Consider the following 26,613-nt stretch of genomic DNA (forward strand, 5'->3'; position numbering starts at 1 on the left):
CAGCTCTGAGAGCAGCCACATTTGTCTTCTCTTCAGCACCAAGGCTTGTTTCTTAGAAGCTAATCTTAGAGAAAGAAATCAGAACAGAGGAAGGGAGAGAGTCTTGGTGTGTGAAAACTTCAGGTCAAATCAGGGACTCCTCCCTGCCACCCCCCAGCATAACCTGGAGAGGGCCTGTGTCCCAGAAATGGCTTCATGCAGCTTCTGTTTAGAAGCCACTTTGTCAATTCCTTTGCCAGCTTTTCCATGTAGTGAGGATACTTTATCTCTATAAAGCAGCAATAAGTGGACAGTGTAATATATTTCACTTTTAATAAGGTGTTGCCAGTTGCACACACTCTGTAGAGCAATTAGTGTCAAAAGCTGCTAAGCAATGGAGGGACCTGTGAGTGTTTACAGACTGAAAGATTTACAGCTGGGTTTGGAGGAGCTATGGTCACGAGGTGGAGAGTCGGGGAGGAGAGTCTGACCTGCAGAGTTCAAGTCCACTGGACTCACGTGTTTCTGAACTTCCCAAAGGCAGGCCTTTGCATTGTGTTGTGATGATCGTTCCTGGGCCTGGGGGATAAAGACGGTCCTCCCAGACCTCTCAACACAGGGCCAGGAATCACTGAGATCTAAGATCCAAACTCAGTGCTGCCACTTACAGACGATTCCTAGGCAAACACATTGTTCTGAAACTCATTTCCTATCTATAAAAACCAGATGAGAAAAATTAGCAGTTGGCTATGGAGCCCTCAAATTAGGCTGTGTCCTTTCAAGTGATGTCATGCTTGCCCTATCCATGCTGGGAGCCATTTCAGAAATCAAGTCTAGGCTAGATTATCCAACTCATACCAGTTTGCCCAAAATTGTTCTGATTTTAAAGCTGAAAGCCCTGTGCTCTGGGAAGCCTCAGCCCCAGGCGTATTGGGATGTCTCATCACCCTAAATCTAGTGGAGGAGTAGTTTTTCTCCCACAGGTGATGGGCTCAGGTGTTGGGGCAGCATCCACACCTGGAATTCTGGCCTTGTGCTTTGCTGCACATGAAACATAGGAAGGCACAGCATCTGCAGAAAGAAAATGACGGACCTTTGACAGCCTGGGGGAAATTGGCCCAGCAATGGAACCTGAGACTCTGGATTAAGAGCCACACAATCTGGCTAGAGGTTCTCAGATTCACTTCTTCCATGAAGACACTATTTTGGTTGACTCTTGGAAGGGAGAAGAAGCATTGGAGTTTCTTTTTTCCTGTCTGCTTATATGTCTTGAGGGTATGCCTGTGGATTCATGCCACACCTGGGGAGCTACTTCTCAAAATCACGCTCAGAGAGCCCCTCGATCTAACGCCAGGTGGGTGAGCTTGGGCTGTGCCCCCAGCACCCTTCCAGGTGGGAACAGGAAGCAGCCCCTTCTTCTCACCCAGGGAGCTTGTCCTCTGGTTTTGAAGACTAACAGCAAGAAGCACATCTCTGGGTAAGCAGCTGACAGCGCAGGCGCCAGAGAGGGGAGGGACCCTAAACCTTCACTCTATGGCATAACTCCCTTCATGTTGCAGTTAGGAAACATAAGGAGAGAAAAGTTGAACAGAATTATGTCATCTTTTGAGCCAGGGTTCAAACCTAGGTCTTGTCTGTCTGTGGCAAAGTTTCTTTCTGCCTTTTCCTCTAGGCCACACTTCTGCCGAAAGTAGAGTTGTTCTTAAGACCAGGTGTAGGCTTTGAGGAGGGGAGGGGTGTAGAGAGGTGAGTTGTCTAAGAAGGAGTTGGTGGGGAGGGAATGGTTGATGAAGAGGTGACAATTGGTTTTTGAGGCTGGTGGCTGTGCATGCAAATGGCTGCGAGGAGCCAGAGAGGTTAGGGTTAAGGCTGGAGTGAGCTCATCATGGGATAGGAACAAGGTATGGGATGAGAGTGCAGGGTGTGATGGGCAAATGTGAAGGATCTGGGCTGGGGGGAAGGGAAGCTTGCTTCTCAGAGGCCTGGAATGCCTTGCAGAAGAAGTAATGTGACTGCAGGGAGGATTATTCCTGTGCTTCTGGAAGCATCTTAGCCTCTACCTGGCTTGGCTGGGTGGGAGCCCTGCTCCTGCTCCCTGGGAAGTAAGTTCCCCTTACAGTAATTTGGGGGAGATACATAGTAATTCTCTCCCAGAAGTTCCTTATCTAGCCAGTGGAGGAAGTTTGGTCTCGTTGAATTTATATTCAGAGTTAATCCCATGGGAAAATGTGTTCTTTTGCTTGGATAACAAAATTGGCTTTAGGGAGGTCGGAACACCTTATTTTAAAACATTATTTCAAATATTTGCTGGGCACCTACTGCATTTAAGTTTTATAAGAATAGGATACCAATACAAAAAAAGTCATGAAATCAATACACTTTGACCACAAAAGCATAAACCAACGCTGTCCTTCATTGTGTGTCATTAGGTCCCTGAATGTGTGTGGGTTTCACAGGCTGCCCTGCACAGCAGGTGGCTCTCCTAGGAAATCTACAGTGAGGGTCCAGGCCTCCTGGAAGGGAGCACGTTGAGTTTGCATGTCGGCAGCCTATCAAGGCCAGAATCGGGCTCCTCCTCCGTGTTCTGCTCGGTGGCAACAATTAGGCTTCTGGGGTTTCTGTCTGATTAAATGCCCAGTGGGCCTTGATGCTGGAGTTCTCACAGGCTTCTGTCTGTCTGTCTTTCCTGCTAAGACTGTCCCAGCCCCTGGGGCTATGTCCAAGCACCCTGTGCACCAGGGCCTTTGCCCAGATCCAGTGTGTTCGCTCTGGGAAGCCCTCACTGAGTGTTCATCCTTTGCAGGTCTCTTAATTGCCTGGGAGTTGACTTCCTCCCTGTTCAGACTCCTCCTCTCTTCTCTCCAGCCTTCTTTCTCAGTTCACTTAAGTTCCCATCTCTGGGTTTGTTCTCAAAATTTGAAGGTTTCTATTTTCACACCTCGGTAATTGGTGCTATGTGTTGAAAGTAACTCTGCCACTCCAGCCTGCTGGGGTCAGGAAGAGCTGAATTGAATTAAAGGCAGTAGAAAGTGGCTCGAAGCAGAAGGAGGACTTCAGCTGTGTAATTTCTCTCCTCCAGGTGGCCCTCAGCCTCTGCTGGGGAGCTGGCAGCTGGGCTCCATTCCCCTCCCCTGACTGGCACCCTTCAGGGGACAGGGCTGAGGGTATGAGACTCCTTGCCTGGCCCTCCCCTCAGCTCTGGGAATGACACTGGGGGATCCAGGAAAGGCATGCCAGGAAAGAGCATTATGTCAGTGGAATGACATTGGAGCAATTAAATATGCAAAACACCCCCTGTTTTAATAACATAATGGCTGGGAGAGAAGCTGACAGAAGCCAGAAGTCTCTTGGTGACAACAGCTAATCACACCAGGGTGGCAGATACAGCCCCACTGGCCTGGGTCACAGTGAGGCAGGTCCTCCTCCTGACCCATGCTCACAGATGCTGTCTGCCGGTGCTGAGAAGAGGAGAAACAGGCTTTTTTGTTTGTTTTTTTTCTATTTATCCTTTAATGTTAAGAGTTGAATTAATTCTGATAGTTAAACAAATTATTATTTTTTGCTGGTACTGTTGATCATTTATTTTTTATCTCCAGGAAGACTTTTTAATTAGTAGCAAAAAAGTTACTTCCACACAGCAGGTGTGCAGCCCTTCTACAAGGCTGTGAGATATTTATTCTCACCCAGATCCAGCAGTTCATCTGCCTCGAGGATAGGGATGAACTTTGCGTGTGATTCATGAAGAATCTCAGTGTCTCAAAAGTGAAAATGAACTTCCCTTGGGGCTGAGGAAAGTTCAAAGCCGTGAACTTACACTGTGGCCAAAGAGGCTACCGATCCAGTTCCCTACATACAAAGGGGTCATTTAAATATACACACGCATGTGTATAGGTATATGTGTTTTTTCCTAATTAGAAATGACAAAGGGGAGAAGGAGGATCATTTAAACACACACACACACACACACACACACAATGTCTTTTTCCTAATTAGAAATGTATCATGTGTTAATGATAGAACATTTTGATAGCAGAAGAAAATATAACAAATATTTCTCTTTACTGTTTCGAATGCTGATAGAGATGTTAGGGAAGGAAACTTGCTTTGATGTGGCCCCTATTCCTGCTCCCTGCCCCTTCCTGCCCCTGAACACGGCGGCGGCTGTTCCTGAGAAGTTCTCCTCACTCTCCACTCTCCATACAGGCGGTTTTGGTTCCAGTTCAGCATAAAAGGGTAGTGTCCTTCAACATGTCCTTTGCGGAGATGGCATTTGTGACCATCCTTCCTTTAGGACAGGGTGGTCAGGCATCCGAGATCAGATGTGGTCCTCGCATTTCCCGACTTGGGAGTTATAGACACAAACAAGTAACAGAATCCCCCTGTGCCTCAGTTTCCTCACCTTTCAATGGCATTGACCCTACTACTTACACCATTGAGTTCTTGTGAAATGAAACATCATTCCACTGGAGACGCTCCAGGCTCCCTCACGCCATCCACGGTTGCCATTCTCACACTTCTGATTAGCATGAGGTCTCTCCTCCATCCTGCCTTCTTTTATAGGTTTAATTTCAACACTTACCTTCATTTTGCATTCTTCTTCAGATCCTTGCTAGTTACTTCTCATAGCCTTCATAGGTAGCAGAATGTAAAGCTAGATGTGTGACTCTATGGGATCCTGATTCTAAGAGGACTTGAACCCCTAATGCTATGCCTGTCTGGCATCTGTGATTTGCTTCGCCTGGTCCTTGAACAGCTGGGAAGCATTGACTTCGTGTAGGTGGGTCAGGAGAAGGACTCATTGTGTTTTCAGAGGAAAGTTGTGTTAATTTTGGGAGGCCCAGATCACACAAGGGGAACTGCCAGGGAGTGGACCTGCATGGTTTTGGGATTTCATGGTTTTGGTGTTGCTGTGGTTCTGATTTTCACTCTCACCCTGGTTCACTTCGTCTCTCCACGCTTTGCACAGCATTCATCCCTGTGTCCTTCTCTGCCTCTGCCTCTGGCCCTTCCTCCCTGGGCTCCAGCATTGTCTCTCCTTCAGCACAGGAAGAATTTTGGTTTCTCCTTGCAGGCTTTGGGGTGGAGTCAGAGAATGCAGGGTGGCGGGGTGACCCAAGCCCTTCGACTCTGAACTGGAGCACTCTCGAGCACCTGGGCCCATGCAGGTTTTGGGAATGTGAGCGGCCGAGCTGCCTGCCCCGTGTTCTTCCCTCACCACTCCCACCATGTTGCGATGCCACATGGCTCAGGCCCTTGCATAGCCTGGCCTGAAATTTATACAAGTAAGGCCGATGTTCCCTTTTAAATTGACAAAAGCAGAGGATGAAGCCTGGGAAGCCCTCTGACCCCAGAGCCCTGGTCCATGAAAATTACAGGCGATGTGCAGTGCGTTGTCTCTTGATGTACTTATAGTGGAGAGATGCTGGTTAATTTCTTAAGGCTCAGAGGTGACCCAGGTTTAATAAAGAGGATTAATGGATTTGAGCTAAAGGTCCTGGCTGTTTCAAGCAGATAGCCTCTTCCTTCTGAGAGAGTTTGCAGGCTCTTGTTCAGTGCCTTTTCTTTGGAGAAATAGCTCAAGCTGGCTATTTAAAGGGGCCTTCCTTTTCCTTCCTTCTTGGTGCTAACTGGGCCAAGGGTGTCCGTGTGTCCCTCATTCACACTCAAATCCAGACGCAGGAGGATACTTCCTGTCGACAAGAACAGCAGCAGCAATAGTGAAGGGCATTCTCCTCCCTCTGGTGACAGCTACCGCTTTGCTGAAGAGCATTTTGGCAAGAAGAACTAAAACTCCTAAAAACATTACAGATACCCTTTCACATGGCAATTCTCTTTGCATGATTTTGATCTCATGGAATAATTAAGGATGTCTGCAAAGATGTCTACCAAAGAGATGTTTATTTAAAAAAAAAAAGAATGGGAACAAAGAGATGTCCAATTGGGAACTGGAACTTAGTTAAATTAAACATTACACTATGCAGTGTCGTGATGGTTACTAAGAAAAGGTGCTACCGAGGTGTTTTTGAGTTGAAATATGTGCGTGAATTCTAATACGCTATATGTAAACTGATTTCTGTAAGAAAATGTATTATGCGTGTGCATGCAGGTGAGGGCTGTGCACTGAAATGACTGAATGATGAAATTCAGAGCACTTTTATTTTGGTGTTTCATTTTCTTTATCCTTGTTTTTTACCTGTTGCCGCACTGTGTGTCACTGTGATTATGGTGGTGAGCAATGGGAGTGGGATGCATCCCGTGCAGGGCCGCTTCTGTGCTTTGAACCTTCTTCTCACGGGAAACTATAGATCACAGGCTCCTGGCAGGTGAGAGGCAGCCCTCGGGGTGGCAAAGCCATGAGCTGCTCAGAGTCACACTTGTCATAATTGGTTTCAGGGGTTACTTCTGAGTGTGTCTAGGAGAGAAGGGCCTGTGGCCTAAGGCATGGATGCTGGGAAGGTGGGACAGGGTAGCCCTTCCGGGAGCATAGTCCCAATCTGGTGGTTTAGCTTGTCCCTGGCATGTGCCTGGTTGCTCCCTGTGGTACATTCTCACAGGCTTTTCCCACTCTGTTTGAAATGGCTCTGCATGGGTGATGCCTCCTGTCCCCAAGAAGGCTGCTCTGAGCCTAACAGGCCGTTCTGGTGTTTGAGAGGCCTCACCATTAGGGTACTTTCTCTTGAGTTTCCATTAGCCAGTAAGTGCTTATTTATTTTCCCTTTAATATTTATTCAAAATTTTTAGTGGGCACTGAATTTAGACTTTTTCGACAGTAATAGCCTGCTTAGCTCTTCTCTCTCTGATGTTAACATCAGGATTGCTTTTTACTTCCCATTTCGTATTTCAGCTCATTGTTTCCAACCAAATTTTTCTGCAACCAGGATGTGTTTTAGTCTCTAATGACTTATTGCTCTATTCACATGTCCATGTCTTAGTTTGCTATTAAAAATATTCTGAGCAGCTTTTTACCAAAGATTTTAGCCTCAAATCTTCACAATGTTCAGGTTGTTCCTCCCTTTGCTTTTATATGCTAGCTGCTGCCAAGGGTAGAAAAAAGGTAAAAACTGATTTGGAATGAGAGTTTGTCTCCTAGGGGGCTGAGTACTAAAAGGAATTTTTTAAAGCAGAATGCACCTGTACAAAGCCAGCCTTCGTTACTCAACACCCATTTGGGAAATGGAAACTCTACCAGAGGGCCAAGCTAGCCCATGGGGGGTGGGAGGGGGAATGTGGCCCCCAGCTGTGCCCTCTAAGGCCACTCTCTATGTCCCCAGAGCTCCCCTGCTCCCTTGTTGAGGCCAGGCTTTTGCTTAGAATGGGACAGCGCACTCCTAGGATCCACCTGATGGGAAAGCAGTGTATCCAGAAATGACATGGGTTTCAGGTCTTCTTTCTGTGGCTTAAATCCTGTGGATGATTCTGGTGCATTATTTCAAATATACTTACCCCCTACCCAGCCTGCCCAGGCTATAAGGAGTTTTAATGCACATATAAAATTTACTGTGAGATCTCAGAGAAAAAGGTGCTATGTGACAAGTATAATATTTACGCTATTTCTGGGTTGTCCTTTATTTTAGTTCCGGATTCGTTTATTTTCTGGCCCCATTTTCTCTCTGGCATATCTGTTCTGCTAATTTAATTGTAAATGCTCAAACTTCCCTGTTTTAAAAAATACATCACTCTTCCTGAACACATAGTTCAGTTGTTTATAGTGTTGTTCTAAAGCACCAAGATTGCAGGTTTGATCCTCAGTCAGCGCACATACGGGATGCAGCCAATGAATGCATGGGTAAGTGGAACAATGAATTGATGTTTCTCTCTCTCTCAAATTGGTAAATAGAAAATTTTAAAACAACACTTTGCCCAGTTCCTTGGTGTACTGGAAGCAATTCCCTTTCCATAGCTCTGTGGCCAGACAACAGCTCCAGTCTGTGGAAGAGGATCCACGAGGACATTTCCAAGCTCACTGGGCTGCCGCAACCTGCCCTGGTCACGTTGTGACTCTAGGTGGTTTCCTGGGAGTCTGTGTGGCTTATGCGTCCTTCAGTCTGTAATCCCTGCCTTCCATCCTCTCTAATGTCCTTCATGAAAACAGAGAGTCAGGATTTCTGGGACAAGGGTATATAGACATAAAAGGGAAACTTTTGTTTATGAGCAGAATTAAGCTACAGCCAGGTATCAGATATTTTCCTAGACTGTTCTCTTCCCAAGAGGCTCATTGCAGTAACATTGATCAAATAAGGTGTTTTTCTCTCCTCCCTGAGTGTGTAGTGATGTCTTCCAAAAATGAGCAGAAAGACACACTGTTCGAGGCTGAGTGATTCTGAGGGTCAGGTGGGGCAGACCCCAGCAATGTGCATATAAGCAGTAACTTAACCTTGGACCACTCTAGCATCCAGACCACATTCTGCACCCACACTGCTCCCTTTCATCTCTATTCTCACAGTCAGCTTCCTGAACACAGCAATCACTGTCCACCTTTTCACCACATTATGCCGACTCTTCATTCATTCACTCATTCATTCAATCAAACATTTTTTAAAGATTTTTAAAATTTATTTATCTTTAGAGGGGAAGGGAGGGAGAAAGGGAGAGAAATATCAATGTATGGTTGCCTCTCATGTGTCCCCTGTTGGGAACTGGCCTGCAACCCAGGCATGCGCCCTGACTAGAAATTGAACCGCAGTTGTTTGGTTTGCAGGCCCACGCTCAATCCACTGAGCTACACCAGCCAGGGCCCTGTCAAACATTTACAAAACACCCACTGCTCTGTGTCAGGCCCCGAACACTGGGGATCCAGAAGTTTTCAAGAGAGATAGAAATTCTTGCCTTCATGGAGCTTCTACTAAGAAGAGACAGACAATAAGTAAATAAGTAAGTCATAATGTATGCAGTAAGGAGGTAAGAGCTATGGAAAAAAATAAAGTCGACAGGGGCCTGGGATAAATGAAGATAGCATTTTGACAAAGAATTAAAGGAGATGAGAGAGCAAGCCATGAAGATATCTGGGGAGCAGCCCATCTGCTACATGCAGGAACATGTTTGGAATATTTGGAGGAGGATGACTGAAAAGAAGCAAGCAAGGGGGAAAAGACTGCACAGATGTTGGAATTTATTCTGGTTGGGGTGGAGGGCCACTGGAATCTGTTTCTCAGAGGCCTGACACAGGCTGATCCAAGATTCCTTGATGAGAAGTGATAGCGCATCAGGAAGCACCTTTGGCTTTTCTAGAATTTTCTCTCCAAACAGCTTCAGCAGTTGTTCTCTTGAGTCTCGGTTGATTTTACTGACCCTGCCTGCCATCCAATCCCTCAAGCCTATTTCACTGATTCCTTTGTAAATGTGTTTCTTACAGAATGTGATATGCAGAAGATGAAAAATTAGGATATTTTAATATTCAAAATTATCAGCATATAAACACAAAGGACTAACAACACGAGTAAAAATAATGAATAATAGAAAAGTAGGTCCGTTGGCATTTTCTCAACCTTCTTATGCAGGTCTGGGTGAAAATCTCAGGACAATGTGTGCCTGCTGAGAGTGGCAACCTCCGATCACACCATGCCCACCCTCACCCTTAGAACTTTTGTCTTGCCTTTTCCTCTGAACAGTAAAGTGCTGGTAGCAACCAGCTTTCTGAAGCAGAAAAAAAAGCCCTTACTCACAATTGCACAAACTTGGAAGCCACCCAGCTGCCCTTCAGTAGGTGAAGGGATAAACAAACTGCAGTACATTCAGACAATGAAATCTCATTCAGTGCTAAAAGAATGAGCTATCAAGCCATGAAAAGCCATGGAAGAATTTTAAATGCATGGTACTAAGTGACAGAAGCCAATCTGAGAAGGCTGCATACTGCATGAGTTTAACTCTATGACATTCTGGAGAAGGCAGCACTGTGAGGACAGTGAAAAGATCAGTGGCTGCCAGCAGCTGGCAGGAGATAAACAGCCAAGCACAGAGGATTTTTAATACAGTGAAAATACTCTATTACACTGCAGTGGTCAGTACACATCATCACACATTTGTCCAAACTCATAGAATGTACAGCACTACGAGTGAATCCCCATGCAAGTTGTGGGCTTTGGGTGATTGTGATGTATCGGTGTAGTTTTAATTGTAAAAAATGTGCTACTCTCATGAGGCAGGGGCTGTGCACGCATGGGGGAGGGATATATTAGAAACCTCTGTATCTCTCTCTCAATTGTGCTGTGAGGCTAAAACTACTCTAAAACACTGAAGGCTTTTAAAAAAGTTCTGATTTTTAGAATTTGCTAATTTCAGGGTATAAATACTAGGACCATGGATGATTTCAAGCTACCAAGGTATGCGGCATGAGGTACCTAAATCCCCACTGATAGGAAATACTGCTTTTGCTTCCTGCTAAGTTCCAATATATACATGCTTGTTTCTAGACTTTCACTTTGATACTGTGAATCTGTTTGTCTGTCTCTGCGACTGGACCACACTACTTAGGATGACTGCAGCTTGGAAGGTTTTGAGCAAAGGGGCATGATTTGCTTTACAATTTACCAGCCCATTCCAGTTTCTGTGACAAGAACAGATCATGTGTGTGTGTTGGAAGAGGAGAGGAAATAGGAGACTGTCTAGAAAACAGCCTCCGTGATGAGGGTGAGGGAAAATGGAGCTCTGGATTATGGCAGTACCAGTGCAGCCGAGAGCTGCTACCGCATTTAGCACCCATTTTTGGAGAGCAGGGGGTTTTCTGAGGCATCAGCTGTACGCAGTGGAGACAGTGAAGAGGATGAAGTGGCTCCAAAGACTTCAGGTTTGAGAAATTAATGGGAGAGGATAGTAGAGAGGCAGAGTATATGGGTCTGGTTGTTCGTGGACTCTGCTTGCTCTAAAATATTATCCAAATAGAGACATCAGGAAGGAAGTTGAAATTATGAAACCTGAGTTCTGGGGAGCGTTCTTTCAGTTACAAATATGTGATAAACATCAACTGTCATTGTCTGTTACAACCATTGGTAAGAGACATAAGAGAAACGGATTAAGAGATCTTGAGACACTCCCATGTTGAGGTCGAGGGGGTGAGAGACTCAATAAAGGAGCAACACCAAATTTGAAGAGAAATCTGCTGGTGATGTTCTGGGAAGAGAAAGAAGTGTTTCAGGAAGATGTAGTAATTGCATTGAATGTTGTTAATAGTCACGTTTGACGAGAGCAGAGAATAAATGCTTTAGACCCTTGGAATTGGTAACTGGCAACCTTAACCAGAGAAATTACAAAGAAATGATGAGTTCAGAGGCTTGACTGAAGTTAAATAAAGAATGGGACCCAAGGAAATTAAAATAGTCAATTTTTGTTAACAATAGTTATGTTTTACAAAATCACCACAAACACTATATTAGTGATTATGGAGCCATTTCTCCTAGGGGAAACATGGATTACATTCCTCTAGCCTCTGTTTATGGCATTTCATCAACTAATCAATACATAAACTTATGCATGTTTCTGTTTAAAGACACCTCATTTAATATATATTGTTGATTCATTAACATTGAACTTACAGCCAACAGCTCTATAACTCATATCTGAACAAACTTATTGAACATATGTATTTTCTCCATAAAGCACATCATAACTTTCTTGTTCTTAGGGGCCCGAGAAAGCACCTCAGCACTACTCCTGGGAGCTATTTGAACAGGAAAATTACCAACAAAAAACACAGAAATGGGCAAAAATGTGGTACTAAGTAGACCAAACAAGCATGAAAGCTGAAACGAAGGCATCAAAAGTACTGTCTCATTCAACCTCATCTAGGAACACATATGTCAGATGACTAGATTGTTTTGCTGCCGTGCGTATGTACATGCATGGCCACAAATGTTACATCAGCATTGATTTAGGGGTTATAAAAATGGCAAACAGGAAGATTTGCACATATAGAATCTGTGAATAATGAGGGTTGACTGTACGAATGGCAACCAATGATCGCTGGTGCCACTTTAACCACAACAGGAATCCCCGATTTAGGGTATGGTGAAAAAGGAAACCTTATTCAGTGCAGAACAGCTCAGTTGTGATATGGCACAGCTGTGAGCCAGCTCTGGGGCCAGATCCCTCTCTGGCTCAACAGCTCTGCTCCTTTCTCCACTAGCCTGGTCCCTTCCACTCTGGCCAGATATCTTCATCTTTCAGCTCTGCCAGGAGCACTCAATTTTCAGTCTTCAGTGGAAAAGGAATGTGTGCCCTCAGGGAAGGGGAGGTGGCTTATATGGACAGGTGTCCCTGCCCCAGTGGCTGATTTGCTCTGTCCAAATCCTTGTAGTTTCATTGCTGTAAAAGGCACTGTCCCGACTGGGCAGAATAGAGCTTCTCTGATTTGCCAGAGCTGCACAGCTTTGATTCGATGGGGGAAAAGCCTCATACTATTGGTTGAAATGGGATTCCAGAAACTCCCTTATAAGGGCTGGCTCAGCTGGCAGAAACACAGTTTTAGGCAGGCAGTTCAGTGCAGGCTTCTCCCTGAAGTGCAGTTTGTGTGAGAGGTCCCTTTGCAGAAATGGCTGTTAGGTGCAGTTTTATACTTTACATTTTTTTATTTTGAATTTTTTTCAATTACAGTTTATATTCAATACTGTTTTATATTACGTTCAGATGTACAGTGTAGTGGTTAGACAATCATACTTCACAAAGTGTTCCCCCTGATATTCCAGTACCCAACAGGCACCATCCATAGTTATTATAATATTATTGACTTTATTCCCTATGCTGTACTTTACATCCCAGTGACTATTTTGAAAGTACCAATCTGTTCTTCTCAATCCCTTCACGTTTTACACTGAGTCCCACAAGTTCCTTCCTCTCTGGCAATCATCAGTCTATTCTCTGTATCTATGAGTCTGTTTTTGTTTTTGTTTGTTTATTTATTTTGTTTCTTATATTCTACATGTAAGTGAAATCAACCGTACTTGTGTTTCTCTGACTGACTTATTTCGCTTGCTTAAAACCCTCCAAATCTAATTGTGCTGCTACAAATGGTAAAAAACTTGTTTTTTTATGGCCGAATAATATTCCATTGTGTATATGTACCACTGCTTTTTTTCATTCAGTCCTGTGTTGATAGTCACTTGTATTGTTTCCACAGCTTGACTCTTGTAAACAACACTGTAATGAACAAAGGGGTGCATATATTCTTTCTAACTGGTGTTATGGGTTTCTTTGGACATGTGCTTGGAAGTGGGTCATGAGGCAGTTTCATTTTTAATTTTTTGAGGAACCTCCAAACTGCTTTCTGTAGTGAAAGTACCAGTCTGCATTCTCAGCAACAGTGCATTAGGGCTATCTTTGATCCACACCCTTGCTCACATGTATTATGTGCTGATTTATTTAAAATAGCCATCCTAACAGGTGTCAGGTGATATCTGATTGTGGTTTTAGATTGTATTTCTCTGATGATTAGTGACATTGAGCATCTTTTCTCTCATCTTTTCTCATCTTTCATCTGTAATTGGATTTTTTGTTCTTTACTGCTATTGGGTTGTATGAGTTCTTTATAAATTTTTGGATATTAGCCTCATATCAGATGTACCATGAGGAATATGTCTTTCTCCGTTCAATGAGATTTTATTTTGTTGGTGGTTTCCTTTGCTATGCAACAACTTTTTAGTTTGATGTAGTCCCATTTGTTTTTCTTTTGTCTACCTTGCCCAAGGAGTTACATAAGAAAAAAATATTGCTAAAAGAGATGTCAAAGATTTTACTGCTTATGTTTTCTTCTAGGAGTTTTATGCTTTTGCCTTATATTTAGGTCCTTAGTCCATTTTGTTTTTGTTCTTTATATGGTGTAAGAAGATGGTCTAATTTCATTTTATGTGCATGTGTTGGTCCAATTTCACAACACCAATTATTGAATAGACAGTCTTCACCCCATTGTATGTTCTTACATCCTTTGTGAAATATTAACTGACCATATAAATGTAACTTTATTTTTGGGCGCTCTACTCTGTTTCATTGATCTATATGTTTGTATTTATGACACCACTATGCTGTTTTGATTATTATAGCCTTGTAGTATAGTTTGATATAAGGTAGCATGATACCTTCAACTTTGTTCTTCTTTCTTAAGATTTCTGTGGCTGTTCAAGGTCCTTTGTGCATTCATATAAAGTTTTGAATTATTTGTTCTAGTTCTGTGAAGTATGCTGTTGGTATTTTGATGAAAATTGCATCAAGTCTGTAGATTGCTTTGAACAGTATAGACATTTTCACAATGTTAATTCTTCCTATCTGCGAGCATAGTATATGCTTTCATTTATTTGTATCTTCTTCAGTTTTTTCTTCAGTGTTTTATAATATTTTGAGTACAGGTCTTTTACCTCCTAGGTTAAATTTTTTCCTAGGTATTTTTAACATGCAATCGGAAATGGGATCATTTCCTTGGTTTCCCTTTCTGATAGTTTATTATTGATGTGTATAGATGCAGTTGATTTCTGGAAATTTATTTTATATCCTGTCAATTTACTGAATTTACTAACCAGTTCTCATAGTTCTTTTTTGGTGGAATCTTCAGGGTTCTTTGTGTACAGTACCATATTATCTGCAAATAATGACAGTGTTACTTCCTCCTTTCCAATGTGAATGCCTTTCATTTCTTTTTACCTCATTGCTGTGATTGGGATTTCCAGTACTATGTTAAATAAAAGTGGTAAAGTTGGACATTCCTGTCTTGTTTTAGACCTTAAAAAATGCTTTTAGTTTTTCCCTATTGAGTATGATGTTGTGGGTTTTTCATATTATGGTTTGAATTATGTTAAGATATGTTCTCTCTACATCCACTTTGCTAAGGGTTTTATCATAAGTGGGTGCTAGATTTTGTCCAATGTATTTTCTGTATTTAATGATATAAGTATAATTTTTTTATCCTTCATTTTGTTTGTGTTATACAGCACATCAATTGATTGGGGAATATTGTATCAACCTTGCACCCCAGGAATAAGTCCCACTTATATGATCTCTTTAATGTATCACTGGATTTGGTATGTCAATATCTTGCTAAGGATTTTGCATCTATGTTTTTCAGGGTTATTGACCTATAACTTTCTTTCTTTGTAATGTGTTTACCTGGTTTTGGATTTAGGATAATGCTGGTCTCATAGAATGAGCCTAGAAGTCTTCCCTCCTCTTGAGTTTTTTGGATTAGTTTTAGAGGGATAAGTGTTAGTTCTTTGAGTGTTTGGTAAAATTCACCTGTGAAACAACCTGGTCCAGGACTTTTGTTTGAAATTTTTTAATGCTTTGATTTCTTTAGTCGTAATTGGTTTACTTACATTTTCTGTTTCTTCTGGACTCAGTTTTGGGAGACTTTATGTCTCTAGGAATTTATTCATTTTGTCCAGATTGTCCAGCTTGTTGGCATATAATTGGTCTTAATATTTTCCTTTCATCCTTTGTATATCTGTAGTGTCAGTTGTTACTTCTCTTTCATTTCTGCTTTTATTTATATGGGTCCTCCTTCTTCTTGATGAGTCTGATTGCAAGTTTATCCATGTTATTATGTTTTGGAGATAGCTTTTGGTTTTATTGATCTTTTGCATGCTTCAGACTCTATTTTATTTATTTCTACTTTGATCTTTATTATTTCTTTTATTCTACTCACTTGGAAGTTTGTTGTTCCTTTTATAGTTCTTTTAAGTGTAAATTTAGATTTTTGTTTGTTTCTTGAAATAGGCCTGTAATACTATGAATTTCCCTCTTAAAACTGCTCTCATTGTGTCCCACAGGTTTTGTGTTGTTCTGTTTTCATTTTTATTTATTTCAAGTATCTTTTGATTCCTTTCCTGATCTTATTGTTAACTCATTCATTGTTTAGTAACATGTTATTTAGCCTCCATTTGTATGTACTTCAGTGTTTTGTGTGAGTGTGTTTGTGTGATTGATTTCTAGTTTCATACCATTGTGGTCAGAGAAGATGCTTGATATGATTTCAATCTTCTTAAATTTATTGCTACTTGTTTTGTGTCTTAAACACAGTTTGTGCTAGAAAATGTTAGGTGTGCACTTGAAAAGATTGCATGTTGTTGTACTTTAGGGTGAAATACTCTGAAGGCATCAATTAAATTTATCACGTCCAGTGTGTCATTTAAGGTCACTGTCTCTTTGTTGATTTTCTGTCTGGAAGATCTATCCATTGAAGTCATTGGGGTGTTAAAGTCCCCAATTATGACCATATTCCTGTCAATCTTTCCCTTTATGTCCATCAAGATTTGCTTCACATATCACGTGCTCCTATGTTGGGTGTGTACATATCCACAGGTGTTATATCCTTTTGTTGAATCGATACCTTTATCATTACATAGTGCCCTTCTTTGTCTCTCACTACAGCCTTTGCTTTAAAGACTCTTTTGTCTGATATAAGTGTTGCTGTTCAGCTTTTTAAAAAAATTTCCATTTGCATGAAATATCCTTTCCTGTCCCTTTACTTCTAGTCTCTGTGTGTTTTTTATTCTGAGGTGGGTCTCTTGTAGAGAGCATATATATGGATCTTATTTTCTTGTTATGCATTCAAAAGACACCCTATGTCTTTTGATTGGAACAGTCAAGCCATTTACATTTAAAGTGATTTTTGATAGTTACATATTTATTGTCATTTTGTTCTTTATAACTATGTTTCTCTTTTCTCTCTCCCTCCTTTTGTTAAAAAAGACACTTTAACATTTTTTGAAATACTGGTTTGGTGGTAATAAACTCCTTTAGCTTGTTCTTGTATGGGAAGCTCTATTTCTCCTTCAGTTTTAAATGGTAGTCTCCTGGGGTAAAGTTGTCTTGGTGGACAACTTTGCATTTCATCACTTTGTATATTTTGTGCCAACCCCTTCTGTCCTGTAAAATTTCTGTTGGGAAATCAGCTGACAGTGTTATGAAGGCTCCCATGTAGATAAATAACTGCTTTTTTCTTGCTGCTTATAAGATTCTCTCTTTGTCTTTAATATTTGGCATTTAAATTGTGATGTATCTTTTTTTCCTTGCCCCCTCAATAATGTGTCTTACTGTGGGAGTTTTTGGATTCTTTTAGTTTGGCACCTCCTGGACTTCAAAAATTTTCACCAGATTTGGAAAATTTTCTCTCTTTATTTCTTCAAATAGATTCTCAATCCATTGCTCTCTTTTCTCCTGGCACTTCTATGATGTGGATATTTTTATGCTTCATGTTGTTCCACAGGTCCCTTAAACTTTCCTCATTTATTAATTTTTCTTTCTTTTTTGCTACTCTGATGGTTGTTTTCTGCTACCCCATCTTCCAGATCACTTTGATTCTCTTCTTCATATAACCTACTGTTTATTGATGCTAGTGTATCCTTCATTTCTGACATGTTCTTTTTATGATCTGGTAGGCCTTTTTTATTTAGTTTCTTTCCCAGAGATTTTTTTTCTTCCATTTGGGGAATATATTTTTGCCTTACTACTTTGGTTGCCTCTCTGTATTTGTTTCTGGGTATTAGGTAGATCTTCTATGTATCCCAGTTTTGGTAGGCTGGTCTTATGTAGTACGTGTTCTGTGGTACCCAGTGGCATAGTCTCCTTGATCACCTGAAATTTGACTGTCCAGTTATGTCTCTTGGGTGCATCATGTGAGCCCTCCTGTTTTAATAGAGTCTTTATTGTTCTTGGCCCATCAATGCATGTGGTTGACACCAGGCTGGCTGACTGTGAGGATCATCCTTGACTCTGTATGAGCTGCTATCTAAGTGCTGATCACACAAAGCAGAATTTGCCCCAGCAGGATCTGGTGCCTGCTGAGATCTGTTTGGATGTGCTGCTTGGGGAGCTAATTGAATTCTCTCTGAAGTTGTCTGAAGATAGCCATGGGGTATGTTGGTTCTGGAGCTTCTTGGGAGAGACTGCAGTGTGGGTGAATGTCAGATACTGCCTGTGACTGGCCCTGGGCAATTTGTTTGGAGCTACAAAGCAATCCACAGTGTGGCTGCTATTGCTGGGCCTGAGTGCATGTGGGAAAGGCCAGGCTGTGCACAAGGTCAACTTTTATCAGCACTGAACCCTGTGGCAGGTCAGCAAATGTTCAAGGCACCCTGAGATTCATTTTCACCTTCCTCTGCCTGCTGGTTGTCTGGTAGACTCAGTTACTGAAAGAGCCTCTGGTTGTTTGCAAGTTGTTTGTGGTAGATACTCAGTGAGTCACAAGGTAGGAGGAAGGGATGTTCACTGGACTGGTACATATTTACACTTAGTGCTGGTGCTGGGTCTGAAGCTGCTCAATAAGAGTCCCAAGGTACACCAAGGCTAGCTGCCACCTGTGGGTGCCTGCAGACATTTGTGGTGCGGCTCTGTCTCTGGGGGTCATCAGGGGAGGCCAGCAGAGTTCACCAAGTTCAAACTGACCAAAATTCTGTTGTGTGAAGGGAGGACTGTTCATCAGTTGAGTGTGTGGGGCAAAAATGGCCCCTGTCCTAGAGTCACACAACTCAGTCTGTCCTGGATTCTGCCTGGACCTCTTGGAGAGCCTGGACAGAGCAGGGTTGCTTGGAGTCAGGGGGTGGGGCTAATGGTCTCCTGTGAGTGGGAGGCACTATTCAGGCTTGTGGGAAGGTGGGGGTAATGGCCCCCATCCCAGAGCTATACAACTCAGTCATCAACACCCCCTGATTTTCCCAGATCTCTACATCCAGTGTCCAGGCAGCTGACTGCTCTGCAGGGTATGAGCTCCTCGGCGAAGTGATAGGGAGTCTGGAAGTTGAGGCCATTGCATTTCCTAGGATGATGCCATATGGAGGGGAATGCTTGACTTAAGAAGGACAGCATCTGTGGTGTAGGAGAGAGACTCAGCACAGGGATCCTGTTGGCTTTTTCCTTCAGCTTTTTCCTCTGAGCCACAAACCTCAGTTTCTCCTTACACAACTCTAGTCCATGCTGCCCTCCCTCTCTCAGGGCCTGTGGTGAGTGTCTGCCAATGAGTTTTTGGGCACCAGCCCTTACAGAGGGTGTCTGAGTTTCTAGCAGATTCCCATCTCTTCCTGGTAGACAGAATCTCCACTGATTTTCACAGCCAGATATTATTTGGGTGCCTCTTCCTAGCTGTAGTGCTCTGGGGTAAGGATCCCAGTGTGGCAATGAGACCCAGGCTCCTTAACAGGAAACTTAATAGCTGAGATATCCCTCCAGATTCTCAGCCACTGCCTGTGGCTGCAGAGCCAGCCCTTTTATTGTCTCTATCCTTTCTATCAGTCTCGATGTGGCTTATTCCGCAAATCCTTGGTAATAACACTTCTGTTCAGCTAGTCTTTTTTTTTTATTGCTGTTCAAGTATAGTTATCTCCATTTTTCCTCACTGCCCCCCCACCTCCCACTCTTGATCCTACCCCCTTTGGCTTTGTCTATGTGTCCTTTATACATGTTCCTTGATGAACCTTTCTCTTTTTCCTCCTGTTATCCCTGCCCCTCCTCTGGTTACTGACAGATTGTTCTTTATTTCCAAGTCTCTAGTTCTATTTTACTCATTTGTTTGTTTTGTTGATTAGGTTCCACTTTTAGGTGAGATCATATGGTATTTGTCTTTTACCACCTGGCTAATTTCACTTACCATAATGCTCTCCAGTTCCATTTATGCAGTCACAAAGGGCAGGAACTCCTTCTTTCTCTCTGCTGTGGAGAATTCTATTGTGTAAATGTACCACAGTTTTTTTTTTTATCCACTTATTTGCTGATGGACATTTAGGTTGTTTCCAACACTTGGCTATTGTAAATTGTGCTGCTATGAACATAGGTTAGTCTTTAGTTGCTTATATAGTTTGATTATTCGGTATTTTAATTGTAATTTCAGTTTGGTCCTGGCAAGAAGTGGATTCTTTTCTCTCTTTCTCTCTCACATGTGAGGCCAGTTAGAGACCTCGAGCCCTTCTCAGCAGATACATTCTTCCCCAGGTTTCACACTAATTATAAACAATACTTTGGTTTGGATTGGTAATGGGGGTCTTATTTCATCTTGCTTTTAATAATATGGGTGATCTTACCATGTATTTTTAGTATGGGAGGACTGATCCAGCACAGAGAGAAACGTTATGATGCAGAAGGGAGGAGAACTATTGGCCAAGGTATATCTCTGATAAGATGGAAGGGGTGGAATTCATACCATCAGTGGAGAAAGAGGTTCTGATGATGGCAATAAAAGTTCATCATTGGTGACTTCCATATCATTCAAGGCTAATTTTTAAAATGTCCTCATATATTTATAGTTTTATTTATGTAGTTCTTATTAAATTATTTCCTAAACATATGAAATTGTTAATGTTGTTTTGAGTGGATGTTTCTTATAACTATACTTTATAATTGCTAATATAAAGAAAACCTATTGATTTTTGTATATTTCTTTAATATTCAATCACTTTATTGAACAAATTTTAATAATTTTTGAGTGAGTTTTTTGCATTTCTAAGAAGACAGTTACAATACTGTTATATAATAAACAATTTACCTTTTCTGTTTCTCACACATTTTCAGTGTTTTAAAATTTAAAATCTTTTGATGGATATTTGTTTATTGTTCATAATTTTATAGGATTGAATTCTGTGTTTCAAAATTTAACATGAGGTTTGCTGTTGGTTCTTGCCATAAACCTCTAAGAGCTTAGGATTTAAGATTTTTTTGCCTAAAGTTTTTATTTCTTCCCATTTTGAATGGTTATTAGTTTTAACAGAAGGTCACTTGGCATCTACCAATATTATTACATGATAGAGGGAGGGATTTCTCCCTCTATATTTTAATGTGATGGCTTATTGTTGATATATCTTCTATAGTTGAAATCTGGTGTGCCTGGCGTGAATCGTACCAATTTTGTGCAATTGATTTGGTGCAATTTTTAAAGTGCTGCTGGATTTCATTTTATTGTTTTACATTATATTAATTACTAAAATTTACCTGAAATTATTTTGCCTCTTTTCTCTAGCTGGTTTTTGGATGTAGCCTTATTAAATAACACTTAGAAAGTTTCTAGTTGTTAATTCCTATGGTTTTCACTACATCTTCTGCCTCCTCAGTCCCTCTTGCTTTCTTTTCCTTGGCTCCATTTTTCTGGCAACACACCCACTGTCTAACCACAGATGCAGCTGCCACTTCCAAGTGTGCCTTGGCCGCCCTCCTCTCTATCCAAGTTCTCTGAGTTGTGAACTCATATTTTCAACTGCTGGTTGGATTTTTTCCTTTGAATTTAGAATCTTAGGTATAGAAGATTGGGTCTCTCATTTATGAGACATTTTCTTCTTTGGATCATGCGTTAAGGCTCCCTTTCTTGTTTTATTAATGAAGTTATTCCCTGTTATCCCATTTCTCACAGCCATTTCCACATTAAGAACCATTCAAATGCATTTGGTGAGTATCATTTTAGGTTCATATGTACGTACATATATTTTTTATTTAACATAAAGACCATTGAGTTATGTATTTATATTCTTTCTTACTTTTTTCCAAGTGCTCTTTTAAAGCCCAATAATATTGCTAGGGATTCATGTAACTTTGAATTATACTTAACTTAAAGTTTACTTGTCTATTACTCCAATGATTAAAGCTAGATTACTTCTGATATAAGTGCCAAGGCGAACATCTTTAAACAAGTTTCCATAGAGACCTATACATGAATTTTGTAGATCTGCATACACAGAAGTGGAATGGATGGTTGCAGGGTGTACATCACTCAATCTGATGCCCTGCACAGGGGCAGCTCCAGTCTGTGCTCCCACCTAAGGTGCTGTGCGGTGTCCTTCTCTCTACTTCCTTCTGCTCTCAGCTTTATCTAACTTGCTCAATCTTGCCAGTCAAACAGGCAAAAATTAATAGTTGAGTTTTGTTTTACTTTGAAAGTGTCCTGATTATTAACTCCTTTAAATATTACTTCATATATTTGTAAACATTTTGTGTTCCTCCTTCCCTAATTCCTCGTGCATATTTTCTATTAGGGTTATTCTTTTTCTTGTATGCATACGCTATAGATTCTAAAAATGATTCATTTGGCAATTTCACAAAGTTCAAGTATTTTTTTTAAATCTATAATTGCCTGCTAATTCTATTCAACATTTCCTCTGCTGAAGTAAATTTTTAATTTTGATGTGATAAAATCTATAAGCATTTGTATAGCATTTTGTACTTCTGTTTAAGCAATTGCCTTCTATCCTTCAGTTACAAATATATTCTCCCACCAAATTTTCAGTTTTACCTTCTCATTTCAGCCTTTAATCTACCTGCATCTATCTTCAAATATGAGGTTAAATAGAAAAGTTTTATTTTTTCTACATAACAAGTTGAGTTTTAAACATAATTCATTCTTTGCCCAGTAAGCTATGTCACCATCTTCATTGTACCTTAATGATCTAGCAGGTATTCTCAGTGGTGCTGGGACAGGCAAATTTTTCCGAAAGGCAACATGGAACAGAGGTAATGGGAGAATTTGAAATCTTCCCCCAACTTACCCACTCAGTCCACCTCCCTGCCATCCTCAATCCCAGGCTAGAGACTTTGCTTCCTTTACCCAGTCTTGCAACGCAGCCATTCAAGTTCAAGGCAGTGTTCAGGGAGCAGTGACTTGGCCATCCAGACACTTTTGTAATGGGACAATGTACCAACTTCAATGAATGACATTTCACAGACAAGCTAAATTGACACTCAAGAGCAAGGCTCCTGGCATCAGGTTTAAACTGGCAGAGTAGGAAGATCTTCCTCTCACTGACAACAAAACGACAATGTCATAAAGAACAGCTATCTCTGAGAATGACCTGAAGACTCACAGGAAAGATTTCCCACAACTATAGATGTAAAGAGAAATCTACATTGAGATGGGTCTGAGGGGGACTCAGTGTGGTGAGTACCCTTCCTACCTCTCACCCCTTGTATGGTGACCCAAAAGTGGGAGAGATATTACAATTGCAGAAGTCCCATCATGAAGATTAAGGGTTCTTAGCCCCAGCCTGGGGGACAGGCACATGAAAGAGAAGTCCCCATACCATCTGGTTTTGAAAACCAGCAGGGCCTACGTGTGGGAGAAGCAGAGGGTTATTGAAAACCAAGGCTGCACTCTGTCTGAGTTCCAGCACAGAGGCAGTTTGAAAAAAACACCTGGTCATACATGAAGGTGATACACTGACTAAAATTAGGGTATTGTTGTAGAGGGACATGGATCTGTTCATACTGACCAGAAACAAAAGTATTGGTGGGTGCCATTTTTTTCTCGTTCTTTACTTGTCTTCAGTTCCATTTATGTGGTCACAAAGGGCAGGAACTCCTTCTTTCTCTCTGCTGTGTAGAATTCTATTGTGTAAATGTTATGGGTGATACTGATGGGTGCCATCTCTTTTTTTTTTTTTCTTGATTGTTTTTATTTTATTTTATTTTTTATTTTTATTTTTTTTAATTTAATTATTTTTCAAGTACAGTTTTCTATTACTACCATCCCATCCCAACCCTGTGCTCCCCCGTCCCTCCCATTTCGACCCTTCTCAGTTGTTGTCCATGTATCCTTTATATATGTTCCTCTAAATCCCTCCCCTATTTCCCCTGAAATTCCCTTCCCTCTCCACTCTGGTCACTGTCAGCCTGTTCTCTATTTCAGTGTCTTTGGTTATATTTTGCTTGCTTGTTTGTTTTGTTGTTTAGCTTCCTGTTAAAGGTGAGATCATATGGTATTTGTCCTTCAACATCTGGCTTATTTCACTCAGCATAATGCTTTCCAGTTTCATCTATGATGTTGCAAAAGGTAGGAGCTCCTTCTTTCTTTCTGCAGCATAAAATTCCATTGTGTATATGTACCATAGTTTTTTGATTCATTCATCTACTGACGGGCACCTAGGTTGCTTCCAACACTTGGCTATTGTAAATTGTGCTGCTATGAACATCGGGGTGCATATGTTCTTTGGGATTGGTGTTTTAGGGTTCTTAGGATACAATCCTAGCAGTGGAATTGCTGGGTCAAAAGGCAAGTCCAATTTTAGTTTTCTGAGAAAATTCCATACTGTTTTCCATAATGGTTGTACCAGTCTGCAATCCCACCAACAGTGGACCAGAGTCCCCTTTTCCCCACACCCTCTCCAACATTTGTTGTTTATTGCTTTGTTTATGATAGCCATTCTCACCGGTGTAAAGTGGTATCTCATTGTAGTTTTAATTTGCATCTCTCTGATAGCTAGTGATATTGAGCATCTTTTCATGTGTCTCTGGATCCTCTGTATGTCCTCCTTGCAGAAGTGTCTGTTCAAGTCCTTTCCCCATTTTTTAATTGGGTTAGTTGTCTTCTTAGAGTGAAGTCGTGTGAGTTCTTTGTATATTTTGGAGATTAAACCTTTGTCTGAGGTATCATTGGCAAATATGTTTTCCCATACAGTTGGTTGTCTTTTTATTTTAATGCTGTTTTCTTTAGCTGCGCAGAAGCTTTTTATTTTGATGAGATCCCATTTGTTTATTCTTTCCTTTATAGTCCTTGCTCTAGGGGACATATCAGTAAAAATGTTGCTGCGTGAAATATCTGAGATTTTCCTGCCAATGTTCTCCTCTAGGACTTTAATGGTGTCATGGCTTATATTTAAGTCTTTTATCCACCTTGAATTTATTTTGGTGTATGATGTAAGTTGGTGCTCGAGTTTCATTTTTTTGCATGTAGCTGTCCAGTTCTCCCAACACCATTTGTTGAAGAGGCTATCTTTACCCCATTTTATGATACTGCCCCCTTTGTCGAATATTAATTGACTGTAGAGATTTGGGTTTATTTCTGGGTTCTCTATTCTGTTCCATTGGTCTATGTGCCTGTTTTTATGCCAGTACCAGGCTGTTTTGATTACAGTGGCCTTGTAATACAGTTTGATATCAGGTATTGTGATCCCTCCTACTTTGTTCTTCTTTCTTAACATTGCAGCTGCTATTCGGGGTCTTTTATGGTTCCATATAAATTTTTGAAGTGTTTGTTCTATGTCTGTGAAATATGCCATTGGTACTTTAATAGGTATTGCATTGAATCTGTAAATTGCTTTGGGTAGTATGGACATTTTGATGATGTTAATTCTTCCAATCCATGAACACGGTATACGTCTCCATTTGTTTGTGTCTTCCTTGATTTCTGTCTTCAGTGTTGTGTAATTTTCTGCATACAGGTCTTTAACCTCCTTGGTTAGATTTATTCCCAGATATTTTATTTTTCTTTTTGCTATATCGAATGGGATTTTTTTCTTGATTTCTGCTTCTGCTGATTCATTGTTAGTATACAGAAATGCCTTTGATTTCTGGATATTGACTTTGTATCCCGCTGTTTTGCCAAATTCATTTATTAGTTCCAGCAGTTTTTTGGTAGAGTCTATAGGATTTTCCATGTACACTATCATGTCATCTGCAAACAGTGACAGTTTTGTTTCCTCCTTTCCGATTTGGATGCCTTTTATTTCCTTTTCTTGTCTGATTGCTGTGGCTAGAACTTCCAATACTATATTAAATAGAAGTGGTGAAAGTGGACAACCTTGTCTTGTTCCTGATCTTAGTGGAAAAGCTTTCAGTTTTTGCCCATTCAGTATGATGTTGGCTGTAGGTCTTTCATATATGGCCTTTATTATATTGAGGAATGCTCCCTCTATTCCCACTTTGCTGAGTACCTTTATCATAAATGGGTGTTGTACCTTATCAAAAGCTTTTTCCGCGTCTATTGATATGACCATGTGGTTTTTGTCCTTGCTTTTGTTTATGTGGTGTATTACATTTACTGATTTGCGGATATTGAACCATCCTTGCATCCCTGGGATGAATCCCACTTGGTCATGGTGTATGATCTTTTTGATGTATTGTTGGATGCGATTTGCCAATATTTTGTTGAGGATTTTAGCATCTATGTTCATCAGTGATATTGGCCTGTAATTTTCTTTCTTTGTTGTGTCTCTCTCTGGTTTTGGAATTAGGATAATGCTCGCTTCATAAAAAGAGTTTGGGAGTTTCCCATCATTTTGGATTTTTTGGAATAGTCTGTGAAGAATAGGGGTTAGCTCTTCCTTAAACGCTTTGTAGAATTCTCCTGTGAAACCATCTGGTCCGGGGCTTTTGTGTGATGGGAGTTTTTTGATTACTGCTTCAATTTCATTTGCTGTTATTGGTCTGTTCAGGCTTTCTACTTCTTCTTCATTGAGTTTTGGAAGATTATATTTTTCTAGAAATTTGTCCATTTCACCTAGGTTTTCAAATTTCTTGGCATACAGTTCTTCATAGTAATTCCTTACAATCCCTTCTATTTCTGTGGTATCAGTTGTAATCTCTCCTCTTTCATTTCTGATTGTGTTTATTTGTGTCCTCTCTCTTCTTTTCTTCATGAGCCTACTTAAAGGTTTGTCTATTTTGTTTATCTTTTCAAAAAACCAACTCTTGGATTCATTGATCCTTAGAATTGTGCTTTTAGTCTCTATGTGATTTAATTCTGCTCTGATCTGGGTTATTTCCTCCTTCTACTTGCTCTGGGCTGTCTTTGTTGTTGTTCTTCGAGTTCTTGCAGGTGTCAGGTTAGGTTTTTTGTTTGAAATGTTTCTGTCTTCTTTGGGAAGCCTATATTGCTATGAATTTCCCTCTCAGGACTGCCTTGGCCATGTCCCATAAGTTTTGGGTTGTTGTGAGTTCATTTTCATTTGTTTTCAGAAGCTTTCTGATTTC

General features: G+C 41.0%; 1 protein-coding gene across 1 annotated transcript in view; it reads left to right on the top strand.

Annotated features, from left to right (window-relative positions):
- The window catches only part of OPCML (opioid binding protein/cell adhesion molecule like), a 1,111,876-nt gene that overhangs the window by 31,958 nt on the left and 1,053,305 nt on the right, over window positions 1–26,613 (top strand). The gene's annotated exons all lie outside the window — the stretch shown is intronic.

This window comes from Sturnira hondurensis, unplaced genomic scaffold, assembly GCF_014824575.4.
Source record: "Sturnira hondurensis isolate 20B ecotype Veracruz unplaced genomic scaffold, ASM1482457v3 Scaffold0024152, whole genome shotgun sequence".
NCBI lineage: Eukaryota > Metazoa > Chordata > Mammalia > Chiroptera > Phyllostomidae > Sturnira > Sturnira hondurensis.